Genomic DNA, 23,220 nt, shown 5'->3' with positions numbered 1-23,220 from the left:
CACTCTGTACAACATCCTGCTGCAGTTTCTTCTGTACGGAGACCCATTTTTTATTCATACCTTCCTCAGATTTGACATTCTTGGGATGCTTTCGTAGTGCCTGCTTCATAATAGCCCAGTATTTTTCGATGGGACTCAACTCCGGTGCGTTGGGTAGTTCATGTCCTTGGGTAGAAAGTGACCCCGTTGGTTTCATACCACTCCAGGACATCCTTTGAATAGTGGTACGGAGCTAGATCCGGCCAGAAGATCGTATGGTTGAGGCAACACGACTCGAAAGAGCAGACGCTTCGGTAGACATTCCTTGAGATAGATCTGCCCGTTTACAGTCCCGGTCGTCACGAACGGCGCAATCCGTTTGTTACATGAGCAGATCGCATGCCAAATCATGTATTTCTTGGCAAACTTTGAACGTTTCTACTTCCTTACTTCCTCCGGAACATCAAACTTATGCTGAGCGGAAGGAACAGTAGCCCCAGAACCTGCCGAAAGTCCTTGACGTAAGTCTCATCATCTATGATGAGACAATGAGGCTTCGTCAGCATCTGGGTGTACAGTTTACGGACCCGCGACTTTCTCATCGTATTTTTCCGTTCGTCAAGGTTTGGAGCCTTCTGAACTTTGTAGGTATGCAGTTTCTTCCGGTTCTTGGTTCTCCGAATGAAGACTCGGACAGATTCAACTTTTTGGCCACATCCCTGACTGATTTCACGACACACTTGTGATCCTGATCGCTAGTAGAACTTTCATTCAGACCGCATTTCTCCTTCCGTTCGATGCTCAGAGTTTCGGAGTAACGTTTATACACACGACTCACAAAAAACTGACAGCAATCAAAATGCAGTGTAAGTATTGATTACAAACAACTAAACTGCTTCTACCCAAATTTTCAAAAGATTACCCAATGAGTAATTTTCTACAGCGTGTTCTCCGTGATGCAAGTTGATATGGGACACCCTTTATTCTTGCGTATCGAGTAGATGCTACAGATTGTCACACCTCTGGCTTTGGCGAAATTTATTACCCTCAGGCCATTATCGTTGGTTGCTGGCGGAAAACTCTTCGTGGAGAATAAAATTCCTCCATCCCGGCGTTCTTGGTGACGATTTTTGGTCAAATACTTGGATGAATTTCATTGTCGTGTCAAATTAACATATTCACCCAGTTCTACCCTTTTCATGAATAGAAATTTCTCTAAAATGGAACTTGTCAAAATAAGCGCAGTTATTATTAATAGTTCAATCTTAAGACTAGAATTTGTGCTACGAAATGTAAGTCAAAATATCCACAAGCAGTTTATTAATGTATTGTATGTATTGTATTGACGCAGGAAAGGGTCTCCTACGAAACATGTCACAAACTTGTCGAATCAATCATTCCTCACGTTGGTCTACTTCCGCCACATTAAAGGCCAATCACTGACACCAGGAAGGCATTTCTCCTCCCTATCAGACCTATCAAAACATTAGCGAGCGGCCCACAGTCTTGCTTCCCTTCCGAAGGAAGTACGTGACCAGAAGTTTTTTTTTCTTTTGCCTCAGAGAATTTAGGGCGTGAGACTTTTACGCTAATCACACCACCACTGACGCCATCTTTGTCCAATTGGTAAGGAAAAATGTCAAAAGTAAATTTTGCGGTGATTAGTTCAAAATTCAGTGGGTGAGCACCGTTGGGAAATTGTTTGTCTCACACACTCTCACATTACACGTGTCACTGCTTCATCGCATTTTCCCCGTCAATTCATCCATAAACGAGAAAAACATCCTTCTTGTTGGTGTGTATGGTGTGTATGGTAAATACACCCTTGACTTACATTCTCGTGTGTTGGTTTTCGCCATCCACGGGAAAAAAGTTCGCTGATCTCAACTCTCGAGATCTCGTTAATATGAGGAAAACATAAAAATTGATTGGAAAATTGATTCTCACCCTTTGGGTGGAATCCAATGGCGAGTGGGAGCTTCAAACTTCGAAAGGGTTTGATTGTGCGTTATTTTCGTTTGAGAGCTGTTCAGATAAGGAGAAGCAGAAAAATGGTTTGTCCCTGTTCGTTTGGAATTCAATGGTGGTGCGATAATCTAACGCAGATCATAAACAACCGCAAAGCGGCACAAAATATCACTCAAATATGTATATTTTACTTGCCGGGTAACCTCCTTTTTTCCACATCAATCAACGTTTAGATCATCTGGACATAAAATCACTAGGCTTGGAATAATATTAAAGCGCAAAAAGAAACTCCCGGGAAACACTTCGCAGCGCTGATTCGAGCGACGAACTGCCGGAAACGAAAAGTCTAAAAATAAGTAGAATGCAAATATAAACAAATAATCATTTCCCGCTCCGTGGGGAAACACGCGCTTACGACAGATGGTTGAACTTGAGTGTGGCACGGTCCATATGTGCTCGGTGTTTGGCAGCAGCTTTTTTTTCGCTAGGCCATTCCGAGAGGACTTTACTTTTCCACGTAGGCCGTGGGGGACCGCAAAGAACCCTAATCGATGTCACATGTCAGCTCGAAGCGTATGCTCAAGACGCTTGTCTACAAACGCGTGCAGTCGGAGGCAGTAGACGATCGCTAGTATGCGATGCCAGAAAATAGTAAATTAATTGGCTCAGATTTTCGCGTTGACGGCATTGAGGTTCGTATCACGTTGGTGTGGAAAAAAGATGGTGATACAGGGGAACATCGATATAACGTGCATTTTACTTTCGAAATTGTACGTTGAATCGAATCGTACGTTATATCGAAGCATAATAAAGAACTCAGGAACATGGCTTATACAGGTCGGACTCGATTATCAGGAGTATTGATTTTGTTTTCACTCCGGATAATCGAGTCATAAAAAACGAATTTTCTCACGGTAAACGTAATATAAATATGATTTGCACTTATTTATTAAACGGTTTTATCTAGGTTAACCCGTTTGTATGTTTGTGACTTTGTAACTTTGTAACTTTGTATCTTTGTATGTAGCGCTGTACCACATTACCAGAAATTTAACCCGCTTCCTGTTGACCGATAGATCTGAAATTTCGAACACACCTTTATCTCTGGTGTCATTATAAAACTGCGTATTCCATGATCTTGAAAATCCAAGAGGGCGGCCGCTACAAAATGGTGGATTATGTATATATTTTCTCAAAATCCCATCAATGTGGGTATCGTTATGATTTTTGTCCCACATTTCGATGCATTCAACGCACTGTGCGTTGTCTTGTGTGGGTGACTACTGGTGATACTGAGTACCGTTATCTGTTACTCATAGGAGCATCGTATTGATTCGTGAACAGGTTCACTAGACATCGAGCTTCGTTTAGGAAAAGCATAAACTGATACTTGGTTGAGTAAAATATAAGCATGGTTTCTTGCTGTGGTGGCTGAGAGCAGACAAACGACCAGAACGGTAAAAAAGGTATGGTGGCTGAGAGCAGACAGACGACCACAAAGAGTTAATTTTACTGTCATTGTTAAACTGCGTATTCCATAATCTTGAAAAATTAATTTGGCCATCGTTCAAAAATGGTTGAATGACTTGACTTGGAGAACACAAAACATAATAAACAACATATATTCTAAAAGGTCGCCGCCACTTAATGGTCGACTATGTATTTTTTGCAATCTTTCAATATCGGTATCAAATGAAATGATTTGACTAATAGAATACAGTACATCATGAAAATATTCCGAAGAAAATAAGATAAGAAATAAACGTTGGATTTTCATTATCCACAGTTAGTTGTTTCATCATTATACTCCACGATTTTTTTTAGTCTCATCATTGCCCTAAATTAATGAAGGAACGGATGTAATAACTACTAACTGCTACTTGTCTAATTATTTTCTAGCTTTTAGTACATTAAACCGTTTAACTTTTACGTTTTTTTACTTATTTTATTTTCTAGTTTTTAGTAAATTATCTGTATCATCAGTATACTTCTCTACATTAAAACCATTAAAAAAAAATGTTTTTTAATCTTTATTGCTTACCTAATTTTCTTCGCAATATTTTGATGATGTACTGTATTCTATTAGTCAAATCATTTCATTTGATATCAATATTGAGGGGTTTGCAAAAATACATAGTCGACCATTTTGTGGCGGCGCCCATTTCGAATTTATGTTATGTTGTTCATAGTGTAGTGGATTCTCCAAGTCAAGCCATGCAGCCATTTTTTAGCGGTGGAATACGCAGTTTTATTATGACAGTAGAATTAAAGGTATGTTCCAAGTTTCAGAACAATCAGTCAACAGGAACGGTCTCAATTTTCTATTAATGTCGGACAACCCTACAAACATTCAAACATACATACAAACAGGGCAAGCTGAATGGAACCATTAAAAAGTAATTGTTTATTTGGGAACTGCGGTCATCTTGGATTTGGATTTTTCATGATCTACTGTGTTCTACCAGTCGAGCACTTTCATTTGATACCCATATTGATGGAGCTTTGAAAAAAATAATGGCGCCATTTTGTGATGGCGACCATTTTGGATTTGCATTTTTCATAAATAACTGTGTTCTACTAGTCAAACCCTATCATTAGATACCCATATTGACGGGGTTGTGAAAAAATATATATGGCGCCATCTTGTGGTGGCGGCCATGTTTGATTTGCATTTTTCATAAATAACTGTGTGTGTTCTACTAGTCAAGCCCTTTCATTTGATACCCATATTGATGGGGTTCTGAGAAAATATGAAATCCGCCATTTTCTAGTGGCCGCCATCTTAGATTTGAATTTTTCATGAATAATTGCATTCTACTAGTCAAGCCCTTTCATTTGATACCCATATCGATCTGAGAAAATATGTAATCCGCCATTTGGTAGTGGCCGCCATCTTGTTTTACATTTTTCATAAATAACTGTATTCTACTAGTCAAGCCCTTTCATTTGATATCTTTATTGATGGGGTTCTGAGAAAATATGAAATCCGCCATTATGTAGTCGCCGCCATTTTGGATTTGCATTTTTCATAATTAACTACATTCTACTAGTTAAGCCCTTCCATTTGATACCCATATTCGTTATTAGGTGTGGAATTATTATACAAATTATTCGAAATTTCCGAAAATCAAAAATAAAATACTCCGGATAATCGAATCCCGGATAATCGAGTCTCCGGATAATCGAGTCCGATTTGTATTACTTTAATGTGTTGCTGTTCGGGTAAGGTTAGTAAATAATGATGAAAAAGTTCAACTAGAAAATGAAGCCAACCTTTCTGATGATGTTGCTCTTCGCACTGTTGATTAAAGTATTAGTCATTTAGAATCTGGAATCACAAACCCAGTTGTATCTTGGGATTGGTTAAAGGTATAAACAATTTTTTATTTCAAAGTACAGATAATTGTGTTGTTATTTCAGAAAAAATGTTTAAAAAAATATTACTTTACAGTTTTGATGAATTTTCGTACTTTTCTTCGGATAATTCTGAATAACTCGAGAATTAATCAAACAAATGGAATCGAACTTGGCATATGACGAATTTCATGCCAACTCGATTAGCCGTTGGCAGCACCATCTCAGATAGCGGTGAAACGTTGTGGGTGTAAAGACATGGGTCATTTAAGTAACTTTGCATACTTGAAATATTCGAAAAATAATTAGACTGCTTTTTGGAATTTTCTTAATTTTTTACAAAAATTTTAACTTAAAAACTATGATACCTACAAAATTCATGTCAAAGGATGAAATATAGGAAAGTGTTTAAATTTTTACAAAAAAAATCCAAAATTTTTTTTTTTCAATTTTAATTTTCAAAATATTTTTTTTTCAATGAAATTTTTTTCCAAAAAATGCTTTGATAATTTTTAATGAAAACCAAAATAGTTTTCTAAATTCCATCCTTTGACTAAAAATTTGGAGGTCTGATAGATTTTTTTGTAGTTTTTTTTTCAATTTTGAGTTTTATTATCTTTTTTTTTCGAAAAATCTTAATTTAAAAACTATAAGATCTACAAAAAGTTGGTCAGAGAATAAAATGTAGGAGATTACTTAGATTTTCATAAAAAAATATCAAACAAATTTTTGGAAAAAAAATTTCATTGAAAATGAAATATTTTGAAAATTAAAATTAATTTTTCTCGAAAACATGTGTTATAATAGATCTGAAAAAAATTATATAAATAGCCCTTTAAATTTACAACAAGTCACCCATCCATCGAACGATGGGCACATTTATATGGAAAAAGTTTGTCGAACAACAACTAGTTCATATTTTTCTTTGAAAAAATGCTATTAATGTTCAATTCGTTACATTTTTATGTATAAATTATCGCATTTTAAATGATCTACACACCTTTCTCTATTTAGAAACATGTCAAGAACATGTCAAACCTGAGAATTTACACACAAAAATGTTACGAGCAAAACATTATTTTTTTCAGGAGTCTTCATACAAAAATGACATATATTCCAAAAACTGTTGTGTTTGCCAAATGATCCATTCTTTGCATTCTTTTGTTGTTACGTGCTGCAAATCACGACACAAAAGAGAACGAGACAACTCTGCATCGGTTCGCACTTCATGATACACCGACACGCAAGCAGAACCATCATATACGCTTTCGGCGCAGAAAGTTTATTTTCTTCTTTGCCTCTAACATATACATATCCAACCTCTCCATGCATCATCAACAGCAGGATCGTACGGACTACGCAAAGCGAATGATTCATATTCAGCTAATGTAGCAGATCCTGATTTTTAAATCTCAGAGAGTGCAAACTTTCTGATTATTTAGCTCGATAGAGACTAAGGGAAGGGTAGACAGATCACATTTTCCATTTTTAACGCCGCTATCCCTTGAAATATGTATATTCATACAGACCGCATAGTTTTACTAGCAACACCGCTCTCTTTTCCCATTCGTTGCTCTCCGCAAATGGTGACCGAATGATGACGTATTTTTTCTTGTATCATATATTGCTTTGCGCTTGTCTGTGCAGTGGGTTTCGCTATAGTAGAGCGGGACGATATATGCGGTTCAAACTTGTATGCAGGCTTCGAAAATTGTGTGTTTGGTACAGCTCGAGTATGCAAACAACAGTCTTCGTTCCTCTCTTGGTTCAATCATTTAGTGTAACACAAGTGATTACTGTCATTCAAACGAGTATCTGAATAATCCTCTCATATTTGGTTATATGTTCGTGAGAGGTTACTTGCATGACACATTTGTGTATCATTCGATTTTGATCGAAATCCAAACACTGACTATAACAGATAGAAAGTTGATGTCTTCGACAAAAGTTTATATTTTAACAAGATCTAAAACTTTGTCGAATACATTATATCGCTATCTTGACTTTAAAGTAAATAAGGATAAGTTGTATTTTTCTCAAAAAAAAAAACATGAAAAAGTTGTTGTTCGAAAAACTTTTTCCCTGTAAAAGAGCCCATCTTCCGATGTGTGGATGACTTGTTGGAAATTGTAAGGGCTATTCATATATATATTTTTGGGAATTTAAAAAAAATACGTTTTTGAGAAAAATTAATTTTAATTTTCAAAATAACTTTTTGTCAGCGAAATTTTTTTCCAAAATTTTTTTGGTAATATTTTGCGAAATTTTAAACAATTTCCTACATTTCATCCTTTGACAAGAATTTTGTAGGTATCATAGTTTTAAAGATATGAATTTTTGTAAAAAATAAAGAAAAAAAATTTGGATTTTTCCAAAAAGTAGTCTAATTGTTTTTCGAATATATAAAGTATGCAAAGTTGCTTAAATGACCTATGTCTTTACACCCACAACGTTTCATTCCTATCTGAGATGGTGCTGCCAATTCCTAAGACGAGTTTGCATGAAATTCGTCATATAGAGGTTTTAGGGATCGATAAACGTTTCTATGGTGGTTCGACACTCCTCCCCCTTTCTAAAGGGAGGCTGCCATACAAAAAAAAACAAACATTTCAGCATAAATCGAGAACTAATCAAGCAAACCGAGCCAAATTTGGCATGTGGAGGTTTTAGGGGGCACGAAACGTTTCTACGATGGTTAGATACCCCTTCCCTTCTCTCTAAGTGGGGGGCTGCCATACAAATTTCTGCATTACTCAAGAACTAATCAAGCAAAAGGAATCAAATTTGGTATATGGAGGTTTTAGGAGGCAATAAATGTTTTTATGGTGGTTTGACACTCCTTCCCCCTCCCTAAGGTGGGAGGGGGCTGCATTACTCAAGAAATAATCAAGCAAACGGAACCAAAATTGTGCACGGTGGTTTCAGAAGGAGGGGGGTAGGGTTGATTTGCATAACCCGAATGGAGAATGCATATGGAAATTTTAGGTAGCAATAAATGTTTCTATGGTGGTTCGATACACTTACCCCCTCTCTGAGGTGATGGGGACTGCCATACAAATGAAACACAAACTTCTGCATAACTCGAGAACTAATCAAGCAAATGCAGCCAAATTTGGGATGAGAGGGTTTTTTGGTACGAGAAATGTTTCTATGATGGTATGACACCCCTTCCTCCTCTGGAAAGGAGAGGGGGTCCCATAAAAATAATGTACATATTTCAACCAAATTTATTCCAACCACACATGACAATTGAAAAATTTCGGAAAAGATCAATCAATGAACAGTTTTGTGATTGGACCCATGAACGTGCGCTTAATAAGAAAACGTGAATAATGATAACGAAAAATATTTTTTTGGCGGGACAGCTAGCAGAATATATTATAACATACATCGTGAAAACTATTCTGCGTAATATGCATTTGAAATCTCTTGATTTTTCGTTACATTTTTCGTAGAGTGACCCACCTATACAGATATCAAATACGTAGTCCTATGTCAAAAAGTAGTTTTCATTCACACAGAGGGTTGATTCGAAACCACACTAATTGTATTTTATGTTATTCCTGCATTTTGCTTCATTCGACAGAGTGCCGCAAAAGCAATCATCTAGCTGACTTCTAATTAATTTAGGGACGGGCAATGTTTTAAGGCTCTTCTCTGTCGCCTACCATCAAAGATGATTTGGCACTGCGGCAGTGGAAACGTGCAAACGTCGTCAAAACCTGACACATTGCCGAATCCATCCCTTCCTTGCCGAGAGTCCCAAAAAAGGTTTATTAGTCCAAGTCTATGAAATATTATTGCTAAACACAAGCGCGCCATAAAATCACCCTTCCGCGAGTCTCTGACCACGGCACTATATCCCCTCAGTGATGGCGGTAGAATTCCCTGCCGCTATTTGTTGCTAAGCAGTGGCCAGAGACTGACTAAGGGACGTTCGTGATATGAAAATTATAACTTTTTGCACACAAAGAGACAGGACGCAGTCACAATCGCAACCAGCAGACAGCGGCGGATGGAAACATAAAAGTCAAGTTTTATTATTTTCGAGCGCAATTTTCTCTCGAACGATTTTCATTGGGTCACTTGGTACGGCAGCATGGGGAGCTAGCGGAACATGTGTTGTTAGTTGTGCTACCATCGAGGATCGAGGATATACAGACACAGGAAAGCCTCAACCGAAGAAACTCTAGCGCGGTGTGGCGCGGTAAACTTACTAAAGCTCCAGCGGCACGATGTATCATTTTATTTCAGAATGGGGGGTCAGTTTCCAGAACGCCATTAAATTTTCCCGTCCACTGGAGGGCGACACGCTCCGCTGAATGGACAATTCTCCCGGGGCGTTGCAGGGATGTGTGTGACTTCCATATAGATGCCAGAGGATGCCTTTGTCCGCGCGTCTATTTCTTCGGAAGCTCTCGAGAGATGATGCCGCACAGAGAGTCGAGAGACGAATCGAAGATCGACCGTTTGGGCGGTTATAAATCAGTAGGGGAAATTGACTAACTGCGGGCTGATTTATGGGAAATTTGTTTGTTCGCATATTTTTGGGCGTGATGTTGTGAATTTGATGACGGTTATTAATAGGACTTATCGCTCTGGGGGGCTCTTTGGAATTTTGGTTGGCGAGGGAGATGGATGCGAAAAGTTCTGACAACATAATTTAGAATTAGCCAACAAGCCAGCAGATACAAGGAAGCTTAACACAGAATTTTCCTTTCGTGAAACGTTATATTTTGCTGTTATTAATTCACAGTCATAATTTAATGAGTTTAGATGAATTGGAAACTTTTTTTTTGTCGGTCGTGTGTTTAGATGGCAAATTTCAGAAGTACTTTACAACCATAGTAAAGGTTCAACACGAGAAAATTCGGACACGGAAATCTTGCTAGAGTAATATCATGCAATACAACGTAAGACTAAGTAAACAGAGAGTCATAAGGTGTAAATAAAAATATGAAATTTGAACCTGTAACACATTTAACATTTTGAACGCTTATAAGTCTCCTTGGCCTGCAGTTGTTCTTGATTGGATCTGTTGTCACGTATTTGATACGGAAAGTCAATTGACATTCATAATTTTTATTTTAAAGGTGTGTTTATTCCTCCTGAAAATCTATCACATTTTCGCTTCACACCTTTGAACACCCAGCTCAATGCTGTCCACGGAGAAACACAGAATATATGGTAAATTACTTTTATTCTCTCAATCTAACTTAAAAAATTTCAAATTGCATTGATATCTAACTCGAGTATTAGTTTTGATTTGCTTTTTGATCTTTGCAAGGCTATAGGCGAAAAATTTATGAAGTTTTAAACCTCTTTAATATAAAAAAGTATTTTTTTTTCCTACTACAGTCTCGTTACAGCTAGCGAGCAGTCAACGCTCTTTTTTATGGTTTAAAATTCACTCCAAGTTTTCCAAATGACCTTTTTCAAAGCCTGTTTGGTCGATTTTGAATAGTTATAGCTTGCCAAGTTGGGCCAGAAAAGACAACCGACCTTCGTTGCACCAAAAACGGTAATCTTCTTTGAGGGTACTCTTTCGATAAATTTACCGATTCGTTCCAGATCGTTCCAGAATTTGGAACAGTATTACTTTTCAGTCAGCAGCTACATATTGCTTCCCAAACGAAGAACCTTTTCGGAATCGTCGTTTTCTTATTTTGAAGTCTTCGGCTTTGCTGTACGGTTCTTCATCCACAATGATGCAATCTTATTGCATCAGGAAATTCTCGTAGAGCTTAAATGAGTGTTTATTTGCCTCCAGATTTTGCTTCCTTTTACGGTCCAACACAACTTGTATCTTGTATTGGATGTGCAACTTGATTCGTTCCGTTTCCACAAGATGACTCGAAGGACTGTAAATGGTCGACGGCGACAGCTGATTTTTGCTAAATCGTGAATTGTCGACATCTGTCAACCAATTATTGTATATGGGAACTCTGGGTAAGACGCACCACCATGAAAAATCATGAAAAACGTGGTAATTGGCAGGATTTTTCTGTGCCTATAACTTCCTTTTTAAATTATAAATACAGTTAAATGTATTGTAGCACCAAAAACCATGTCTATCTTCATAAAATCATAATATATTCAAAACTGCATGATTTCATGCAACTTTGACCGCTTTTGGCATAAGGCTTTTGAAGCATCAAAAACTTATTTGAATTTTGCAAACTCCAATATATTATCAAATGTTACTAGAGCTGTCAACTGAGTTCAAATAAAAAAATGTCAAAAATTAATTTTTATACCAAAATGCAATTTCATAATCCATCTCATAATGGGGCACATCGCTCCAGTATGGAAGTTAATAAAGAGTTGGTCAGTTCCGGTGTTACCAATATATTCAGATGTTTTCTCCAATTATTTTATACCCGGATGGTTTCGGAAAGGCATAAAACCATTTCCACATATCTTTTTTGTAAAACGTAATAAAAACCAGAACGAACAAATCAATTCGATGTTTCTGACTACTAAAATCCATCCATTATTCAGAATAATACAAACCTTATGACGGGTTTACATTAGGTAGATCTATAGCTATAGACGGATTTATTCCCGTGAAAACATGTGTAAACTTGTGATAATAGATATGATACACTTATTCGAGGTATATATAACTTGAATAAATTCAGCATATGGAAACGCTTGGGAATTTCTCACAGGTGAGAAATCACTAAAGTTGGATGCAGTTCTACTTCAGGTTAATAAATTCACCGAAAATATGAATATATTCATTATAGAAGTTCACGCTAGTGTAAACGGTTGATGCGATTTCTATAAATCTGAAACAGCTTAACAGGGGCGTCTTGCCCGGACTTCCCCTACAAGTCATTGAGTTTTGCACAACGAGTTCAATTTTTACTGGTCGAGGGTCGTTGCAAAAAAGCACCATATGCGGGAAGTTTTGATTTTGTGTTTCAGTGGAAGAAAAATGCAACTTAAGCGCAAGCGCATGGCCAAAGTAATGCTCTGTATTTGGAGCGATCAAAAGGGTGTGATCTACCGTAAGCTGCTAAAATTTGGTGAAAAGATAAATGGAAACTTCTACAGGCAACGATTGATTCGTTTGAAGCTAGCTAACGTCCAGATTATGTGATCAGACACGAGTCGATAATTTTCCATCGTGACAACGCTCGACTTCATGTTGCAGTTCGAGGTAAAAACTATGTGGAAAATAGAGGATGGGAAATTCTGATTCCCCCGCCTTATAGCCCAGACCTTGCCCCTTCCGTCTACCATTTGTTTCGATCGATGCAGAACACTTTGAGTGGAATACGCTTTACTTCAGAACAGGGTATCAATAATTGACTGAATTTATTCTTGGCTTCAAAAGATGAATGCTTCTTTCGCGACGGAATTCGTAAATTGCCAAAAAGTAGAGACTAGCAATGGCCAATACTTTAAATAATGTATTGATTAATTTTATTATTCAAATAAATGTTAAGTTGCACACCCAATAACCTCTCAAACATGCCCTCATTTTTGCATTCTGAACATAGTATTGCCTGAACGTCAATCATTTTCGCCGTAACCCTCAATTACAACTTCCTTTATAACTCTTTTTAATGTTTTGCAGATGTGCTGGTGAGAACAGCTGAACTTTTTTGCGGCATCCCGTTGGCTAAGTGAATTCTTGTTATTAAAAACACGAGAAAAAAAAACGAAGATCTTTGGCGTCAATGATTGTGGCTGGTTTTCCACTAACTTGCTTACGAGTAGGAGTACGAGTTACGAGTTGGGGATCTTAGGATATAGTAAACAGTCGAAGCCGCAATATTTTCGTTGAAATTTACAACGCGCTCGCAAAATGGTTCTTGTTTCAACGGCATTTTGAGCAGAACTGAGCTAGCATAAACAAAACAAAAAATACTAGGAGAAACAGAAGAGAGAGATAGAGATAACACCTACACACTCTCGTTTCTCTCTGAGCTTCTTTGTTGTTGAGCATAGAGACCTCGAAGAAAATACCAAAATTTTAGTTGCCTCCCGTTATACCACATCGAATGAAATTGAATTTGAATAAAAAAGGAAAGTAGGGAGAAGAAAACAATACCCTCAAACCGAAGCCATTAGTGGGATAAAAAAATATAGCTTGCCTTTCTGCGTGCGCCTAAATTTTTGTTTGCTTCTGGTACTGAGCTTGAGCTTGAGCTTGGGTAGACTGTACAATTCGTAGTTGCTCTCCGTGATTGACCTGAACCAACCAAATTGCACAAAGAACACACAGAATGACGCTTGGGACTAGCAAATCATTCTCGTTATGCAATTTTCGGTAATTCGAGCTTTAAATGGTCAATAACGATGCCGGCCACATCCTTACAGTCACCAGGGGAAGGGAAGGAATGTTAGTATGATATTCGCCGCCCGAAGGCCAGAAGGGTCGCCTCTATAGCGTGGTTCCCTAGCGTTTATCATGGAAGGGATAGTTGTTAGTGGGAATGGTTAAGAAAAATCAGGATTCACTGCGGTAAGTCATGTGATTATGTAAACGCGAACTATTGACTACTTGACGAAACAAAAACTTCATGTGTCACAACGCGTAGCAGAGATTATCTTTAAGTTACCTGAGAAGGAAAGTCTAAACAATTTATTGGACCAGCTATTGTTATTTGATTATTTTAGTCGAAATTTCATCGCAGAAAAATAACTTTGGGAAACCTGAGAAGGTAACCGAGAGAACTCCTCCAAGGCCAATCGACTCGGCGATATGTTTCGCTGTTCATCACGCCTACTTCGGGCCTGATCACGAACATCACCCCACGGCGAAAACGAGATGAAGTGTATGAAACCTTGCATATAAATCTTCTCGCTCTCACCGTGAAGTGACGCTCGTAATCAGGCTCTCTGTATCGCAACTTTAATTTGGTTATTTTTGGAAAACCTGAGAAGGTCACCGAAAAAAAACCTCTCTAGTAACAATCGAGCCCTCCCGGTCACCCCATCAGGCCCCTTGCAATGACATCACTCGCCGTCACGATTAGGAATCTAATCGCGACGGCGGAGGACCTTCTGCGGGAAACCCGAGATTGCAACCGAGAGAACCTCTGTAACCAATCGACCCACCATATATTCCGTTATATTGAACCATATGATTTGTGATTTGAAACTTAATAAAGGGTTGAAGAATTAATTAATTAATAAATCGAAGAATTACATAAGGCAAAAGTCTGAATTATATAAGTCTTGATCCTAACATCCAAAAACTGAAATCACTCGCAACACACAGTAAGCATCAAACCTACACTACTTTGCACGAATAACACAGGGCCTGATCAATATGCAAACATATTTAATTTTATACTACGCGTTTGTTTTGCCGTTGCTAACCAGTACCTGATTATGATATCTGAAATGAAATACGATGTTCGAGATACGACATTCAATATCTGATTTCCAGAATTCAAAGTTATGAATTCTTGAATGAGACAAATGAACTGATGAATTAATGAAACTACTTCACATGTTACCTGTAGATGTGTGAAGAAAAAAAATGCAAATTCAATATGTATGTGTATGAGAGAGGGGTGCTATCGTTAGATAGAAAACTTATTTGCTATCCTAGGTCTTCACATGTCAGCGATTTCTTTTGTGGTGAGTGATACATTCACTGCGGCACTAAAAATTCGCATTGCGATACCCACAATCGAGAACGCGACGATTGAGAGCACTGTGCGTAACCGAGAGCGAAACGATTGAAAGCTCATTGGGAATCCGAGAGCGCGACGGCTGAAAGCACTATACGAAATCAAAAGCACACCGACTAAGAGTAAATTGCGAAACGGAGAGCACGACACTTGGGAGCGGCGAAGAGCGAAAAAAAAATTAGGAGCATAACGATCGGAGACAAATGCAAGCTAAAAAAAATGGCTTCACCCGATTTGATGCGTTACTGTGCATACTTATTTCCACAATCACTCCAACGAATTCAACCAAATTCCACTGGTTTTCAGCTTAGCTTAATAAATAGAACACTTTCATTGGTTTCACGATTTATAAAACACTTAAACGACAGAAGAAGCAAGCACACAGAGGAGACATCGCGGAGTAAGAAAACACACGTCCACTCCCGTATGCTGCTCAACTCGCTCTCCCCTTTTTGTTTGCTTCTGGTACTGATCTTTTTTCCCTCTTCTTTCTAATTCTTCTTTCTGATTTTGATGGTACGCCATCACTTTGTTCAATATTAACTACTTCGTCTTTAAACTTTTCCTGAAGTTTCCCTCTTTCTTTTCTCGGACCGTGATCAGTGTTGAAAAAAATCGTCTCCGCTAAGCTCAAATGCAAAGATTTTCGAGCTAGGTTACACCGAAAACATATATATTCCAAACGAAAATCAAAATAACAGATCCAGACAACCAGTGAATATGAGCAAATGAACTTTTGATGAATATCAATTTGTTGCTTTTGATATTCAAAGTATAAATAACAGCGAAGTTATGAACCCCACTCAATGCCGCACTGATCGTGATACACGTCATGTCATAGTTCCGCTGATCCCGGTGTAAACATCTGACTCAAGGTTTGCTGCTCTTCGTAAGATCTACTACACCTACTACATCTACTACTACTGCCAAGCAGGAATTGAACCATGGCCGGCTGGAATTTAAGGCTGTTTTACACGACCACAACAGCACCAGTGGCTAAGTGCACAAATAAGTGAGAGAAAGTGAAAGAAAGAGAAAGAGAAAGAGAAAGAGAAAGAGAAAGAGAAAGAGAAAGAGAAAGAGAAAGAGAAACAGAAAACGAAAAAGAAGTGAAATGAGTATCCACAACTTATGAACTACGTGGAAATCACGTGGCGCTGGCTCAAGTTATTGCGAATCATGCCTTACGTCATTTGATGTTATCTGGTAAATGGAACATTGAAAAGAGGCAAGTAGTCGATGCGTGTCAGAGCCTATTGTATAAACTCAATACAATGAGATACAATGATGATTCATACAATATTACGATGTGAGAAAGATTCATACAATATTAAGTGAGAGAAAGTGAAAGAAAGAGAAAGAAAGAGAAAGAGAAAGAGAAAGAGAAACAGAAAACGAAAAAGAAGTGAAATGAGTATCCACAACTTATGAACTACGTGGAAATCACGTGGCGCTGGCTCAAGTTATTGCGAATCATGCCTTACTTCATTTGATGTTATCTGGTAAATGGAACATTGAAAAGAGGCAAGTAGTCGATGCGTGTCAGAGCCTATTGTATAAACTCAATACAATGAGATACAATGATTCATACAATATTACTTACTAAGCGAACGATCATGAGCTCATAACTCAGGGCCCCTCAACTGACCATCTTAGTGTGTTATTCTAGCTTCTATGTTCACGCAACAATCATCATGTGTCGGTAATCCCAGTCCCTTACCGCTCACATTTTCGGTCTGCTGCATCGGTAATTGGTACTGTTAATAACGCAACAAAGGAAGCTTGATATCAACAGTCCCGCTGTGAACAGCCCAACTGTGAACATTCGAACAATAGCAATATTCTTACGTTGAAAAAAGGCGACATGTGTTGTGTATCAATAGAATAGGAATTCTCTTGTGCCTAAACGGCTACTGTGTTATAGATAAAAACAAATGTTTATCGATAGATAGCGATACTCGTACACCTCAAAATGGTAACAGTGTAATATACAACAAAAGTTATCTTAACCCTCTACCGCCCTTCCTTCTCCACTTTAATCTCCGACTTTCAACATGAAATACTCCTGGCAGAAAGCTGCCAGCATAAAAACAATGTGTATGTGTGATAGATGAAAATATTCTAAAGATATTCTAGTGGGGGTGAACATTGAAAATAATGTCTGAATAGTTTGAAAAGAGAATCCGCGAAGCCCGTCTAAAGGCGGGTTTGGGCTGTAGAGGGTTAAGATAAAAAATGTACACGAATGAACTCGGCTCTGTTACAGCTGAATTGCTAAATGAGCCTAATAAAATAAAAACTGTTGGGATAAACAAAAACCCTTTGCGGTTGTAATAAATTTCCCATGTCGTACTGCTCGAAATTTTTTTTACATGAAAGAGCAGTGAAATAGTAATATATGAAAGTTGAACAAGATTTATTCATTTGTGTGATATATGTGTGATACCTTTAGAAGCAGTCCCCAACAACAGTCAACAACAGTTTCGCATGTATTATGAACATAAAAAAGTAAAAAAAAAACTGTAAGATAAATGGTTTCTTTGTGATTAAACATAATAATAATACAGACAATGTACTAAAAGCTAGAAAATAATTAGGCAAGTAGCAGTTAGCAGTTATCATACCCCTTCTTTCATTAATCAAGGACATTGATGAGACTAAAATAAAATCGCAGGGCGTATGATGAAATCATTAAATGCGGATAATGGAAATCTTACGTGCCCCACGATTTTATTTTAGTCATATCAATTTCCTTGATTAATGAAAGAAGGGGTATGATAACTGCTAACTGCTACTTGCCTAATTAATTTCTAGCTTTTAGGACATTGTCTGTATTATTATTATGTTTAATCACAAAGAAACCGTTTAACTTAAGAAGTTTTTTTTTCACTTTTTATTTTGTAGTTTTTAGTACATTATTTGTATCATCAGCATATTTCTCTATAATAAAACCATTCAAATTTTTTTTTAGTTTTGTATTTCTTACCTAATTTTCCTCGGAATATTTTTATGATGTACTGTATTCTGTTAGTCAAATCATTTCATTTAATTCCGACATTGATGGGATTGCAAAAATACATGGTACCTACCCCACAGATATTCAAATATACATACAAACAGGTCAAGCTAAATGAAACCATTAAAAAAAGGAATTGGCCATTATTGATTATTGGGAATTGGTATAAAGGGTGTGTCACATCAAATTGCATCACGGAAAAAACGCTGTAGAAATTCGCCCAGTAGACCGATCCTTTTGAAAATTTTAGACAGTAAAATAGAAACTATTAAATAACTTTTGGCATTTTCTTTTCATTCATACTTCGAGCCCAAGCCCGTATGCTCGCACCTTCCTCTTTACCCCGTCCATAAGGTTCTGTACAACGTCAGGTTGTAGTTTTTTTTGAACAGAAATCCATTTTCTCTTGAAATCCGCCTCGGATTTCATAACTTTTGGGTTCTTCCGGAGGTCCTGCTTCATAATCACCCAATATTTCTCTATTGGGCGAAGCTCCGGCGCGTTGGGCGGGTTCATTTCCTTTGGCACGAAGGTGACCCCGTTGGTTTCGTACCACTCCAACACGTCCTTTGAATAGTGGCACGAAGCGAGATCCGGTCAGAAGATGGTCGGGCCCTCGTGCCTGTAGGCACTTCTTAAGGTAAACCTGCCCGTTTACCGTGCCGGTCATCACGAAGGGGGCGCTCCGCTTTCCGCAAGAGAAGATCGCTTGCCACACCATGTACTTTTTGGCAAACTTGGATAGTTTCTGCTTGCGAATCTCCTCCGGAACGCTGAATTTATCCTCTGCGGAGAAGAACAACAGGCCCGGCAGCTGACGAAAGTCCGCTTTGACGTAGGTTTCGTCGTCCATTACCAGGCAATGCGGCTTCGTGAGCATTTCGGTGTACAGCTTCCGGGCTCGCGTCTTCCCCACCATGTTTTGCCTTTCGTCGCGGTTAGGAGCCTTCTGAACCTTGTATGTACGCAGGCCCTCCCGCTGCTTGGTCCGCTGGACGAATGAACTTGACAAATTCAGCTTATTGGCGACATCCCGGACCGAACTTCTCGGATCACGTCTAAACTGCTTAACTACGTGCTTGCGATCTTTTTCACTGACGGAGCATCCATTTTTGCCGTTCTTCACCTTCCGGTCGATGGTTAGGTTCTCGAAGTATCGTTTTAGTACTCTGCTGACCGTGGATTGGACGATTCCCAGCATCTTACCGATGTCCCGATGTGACAACTCCGGATTCTCGAAATGAGTGCACAGGATCAATTCACGACGCTCTTTTTCGTTCGACGACATTTTTCCAAATTTACGAAAAATTGACAGTGAAGCATGGCCAACGTGATCTATACACTCTTATCTGATTATAAGCGAAAGCTGAAGATATAATTCCTAAAAATTAAATTTTTACAGCGTTATTTCCGTGATGCAATTTGATGTGACACACCCTTTATTGGGGACCTACGTTCTAATAGCCCTTTTGTTTGATTTTCATTTTGATGGGGTATTGAAAAAAATTGTTGGAGTTCTGAGAATTTTATTTTTATTAAATTCGTTTATTTTTACAGGCTCAGTTACATAAGTTTAGAGGAGCCGAATTCTATTGAGAAAATATGTAATCCGCTATTTTGTAGTGGCCGCCATCTTGGATTCTCAAGATCATGAAATACGCAGTTTTATAGTGACTGCAGAGATAAAGGTGTGTTCCAAATTTCAGATCAATCTGCCAACAGGAAGAGGGTCAAATTTCTATTAATGTGGGAAAACGCTACAGACATGTTACAAACATATAAACATACAAACAGGGCAAGCTAAATAAAATCGTTTAATAAATTGTTTGACGTCTGCCGCTTGACGGGCTGCAGTTTATTTGTTTTTTTTTTGTTGTCCTTCATGCGAAGCAGAAATAAATTTTCTCTATGTTGTGTGCTGTTCACCTTTAAAATGCAAAAAAAAAGGCAATATTTAGAAGAAAGCCTAGATTATGAATGGGTCAATGTGATGACAGTAAACTCAAGCAATGAGAAATGCAACATCAACTTGAAAATTCAAATTTCTCTTTGAAGAAAATCGTTACAACTATTAGAAAAATGAAGAATTTGAACGCCTTATGGAATTATTAGCAACAGAGATAGGAGAGTGCTTTTCAACAAACTCAACATCGTCTTGATTACATGTGATTTTCACAATGAAAAATCGATTTGTAGTACTGACTATTGATTGAAATCATTAAACTGTGCATTGAAGCTGATACAAAAAATGTGGCGCTATTTTTCAGAATCCCCAACAATACCATAACATAATTCTGCATAACAGCTGAAATGAATACAAAATAAACCCACCATTGAAAACTCATCTAATCATATATCTCTTTTTTTTCGCAGGTAACGGTCTCGATTCTGGACAAAATAAAGCATTAAAAGTGAGTGTTCTGTTTCCTACACAAAATCATAATGGTAGATAAATTCCTGATGTCCGAAAAAACATTCACTATTGTAAGACCATTATCCTCAGCAATCAATCATTACACGCCCTCTCCATGGGAACATTCTTCCCGTGCTAGCTTCAAAGGCTACGAAGACTACGAGTAGGAAGCATTCCAACTGCCCTAGCAAAAGGAGCTGAAGCTTTCATGAAAATAATTGAATGGGATTTGTTTTGATCATCACATGGGATGATCATATTCGCATCCAGCAGCGCGTTATGTTTCGTATTTCGCCGTATAGGGCCATGAAGGCAAAACTATGCACAAACGTTCCACATTCAATTTCACTTACCGTGGAGAGGAATTCGGAAAGAAGTGCCGGTAATATATAGGAATATGGTTCCATACTTTTCTTTTAGTGCTGTTTTACTTCATATGGAAGATGTGAAAGATAAAAAAAAACAGCTACCGATGAGTAATTGAATTAAGTTGTGATTTATAATTTAGTTGGAATCTTTAAAGATAACAACCAAAAAACTCTGATAAGTGATTGAAAACGGGACGTATTTGAGGAATAATCAGCAGTATTTAAAACGTTCGCAAACATTTTTGAATCCCAGGATCTATTATGCTCCATTCCATTCCAAAGCCATTCCAAACAGTGCTGGGCCAGCGCTACTACATAATTCTCCGTACTATTAGTTCCTTCATAAAAGCCGCCCAAGTGACTAGAGGTCACCACACAGCACCGCCGCCCCCAATGGAAAAAAAAGATAAACGACTTTGACCTTTTTCACGTCACTTTTATAACTTATCCTCGTTTTCCTCACAAAACGTTTGACCGTGATTCTCAATCACGTCCTTATGTATTGTGCGACACATTTGCACGATGCATCAAAACACCCGAGTGACACCGTGTCCTATTAAATCAAGCCCCGAAAGAGAACCGAAAGAAATATTTCGAAATAAGTAGATAGGAGAAAAGCGAGAACAACAAGGCGACTGAATGAAAATAAGGAGGATTTATTTATACATATTTTCCCACTTGGGCCATGCACAAAGGTCAAGGCGCCCAAGGATGTGCCGACCTTTCTGTTCTTTCGGATGGAGCGCTGAGTTGGCTGCCACCCGCAGGACTTTGCTGGGCCCTTGATGCGATTATGTATGCACTCGGGAAGGCATTATGCCACTGCATGCTTACATGATATAAATTATTCCACTATTAAAATCTGCTTCCCCCTCTGTTCACCGCCCCCCCCCAACATTCGTTCGTATCCTTCGGCGAGACCGCTTTCCGAAAAAAAAATCAGGACTGTATTATGTCAAAGTGTGGATGGTAGTTTCCGGATTTGCAGATTTTTCATCGTCAGATGAATTCCGGAACGGGGTAATACAAATGGATGGATAAAGTTTCCCATATTGGGTAACTGCTAGGGGTGTTCGAGTAAATTTTTGATGAAGTCACAAAACACCTCTCGTGTTCGTGTGTTTGCTTTGCCCTCTCCTGTTACACTTTGTTGTTTGACTTTGGTTCAAGTTGAAAAATGACAACAACGCCCCAACCAAAGCGTTGTAATCGGATTGTTCCATTTAAACGATCCATATCAATCGTTTTGTCACGCGAGATTTTTCATTTCCGGAAAATCCGGTATATCCGACGAAATACATGTAAGTGTATAGGTTCGGGTTTGGCTGCCCGGTTGATGTGGCTTGTGCTGAGCAAGCATTTGTGTTTGCAATGCCATTCTGTTCGACAGCCCACGTTTCTATTCCAAACAAATCAGCGATCAAATCAAATCGAATTAGAATCAATTGTTCGCCAATTAGATGGCTGCAACTCAGCACACGAGCTTGCATGTTTTATATGGGTCGTTGCACCAGAGGACTGTTGCTAATGCTAACATGCTAGCGAATATGTTGAGATGTATTGAAAATTTGATGCAGTGACGAGTTCTAGTCTAGTTTTTGATTTGAAATGTCTAGTTCAGCACTTGCTCAGGTAATCAATATCAATATACGAGCAGGTAGACTTGATTATTCCTCTGTAATGTATAGTTTAATTTACTAATACAAGTCGGACTCGATTATCCGGAATTTTCGGAAATTTTGAATAATTTGTATAATAATTCTATATTGAATAGCTAAAATGGATATCAAAAGAAAGGGCTTGACTAGTAGAATACAGTTATTTATGAAAAATTCAAATCCAAAGTGGCCACCATCACAAAATGGCGCCATATAAATATTAGGCTGTCAAAAAAGTCCTGCGGTATTTTTTTTGAATTTTACATTTGTTTATAAAATTAGTTACAATCATCTGTTTTAAGTCAAATATGCGCCGTTTTGTTCGATGACTTGTTCCCAACGAGATGCCAACTTCATAATACCCCTGTTATAGAAGCTCGCTTCCTTATTGGCAAAAAACTCGGATAGCCAATTTTTACAGGCCTCTTTTGTGGCTAACTTCTGACTACCTAGCTCGTTCGCCATGGACATGGTGGTAGTCACTGTTGAAACCATCGTTGTGCGGTGGAAATGGAAACTGTATCGGGTCCATAAACTGCACAAATTTTATTGGCAGCTTGAGATGCATTTTTGCCTTTGTCATAGTAGTACTGTAAAATATGTCGGATTTTCTCTTTATTTTGCTCCATATTTGCGACACTATAACTCACGAACGACTTAACCAAACAAAACACTGTCAAGGACTATATTATAGCGCGCAAAAATACCTTTCCAACAAGCTATAGTACTCGATACAATGAATACAACTAGAACTACGCGCTAACAACGACACCTCGCGGAAATACCGCAGGACTTTTTTGACAGCCTAATA

At 38.2% G+C, this 23,220-nt stretch overlaps 1 protein-coding gene across 3 annotated transcripts in view; it reads left to right on the top strand.

Moving 5' to 3' along the window:
- LOC129765217 (circumsporozoite protein-like) overlaps positions 1–23,220 on the top strand; it is a 168,271-nt gene that overhangs the window by 29,707 nt on the left and 115,344 nt on the right. For 2 of the 3 annotated variants that reach the window (XM_055765277.1, XM_055765276.1), the window contains exon 2: positions 20,344–20,381. The exons of the other annotated variant lie outside the window; for it this stretch is intronic. The gene's annotated coding sequence lies outside the window, so the exon portion shown is untranslated. The remainder of the gene's footprint in view (positions 1–20,343; positions 20,382–23,220) is intronic. 3 annotated transcript variants of the gene reach the window in all.

Source organism: Toxorhynchites rutilus, chromosome 2 (assembly GCF_029784135.1).
Source record: "Toxorhynchites rutilus septentrionalis strain SRP chromosome 2, ASM2978413v1, whole genome shotgun sequence".
Taxonomy (NCBI): domain Eukaryota; kingdom Metazoa; phylum Arthropoda; class Insecta; order Diptera; family Culicidae; genus Toxorhynchites; species Toxorhynchites rutilus.
Note: the sequence above shows the minus strand (reverse complement) of the source record. Positions and strands in the feature narration are given on the sequence as shown.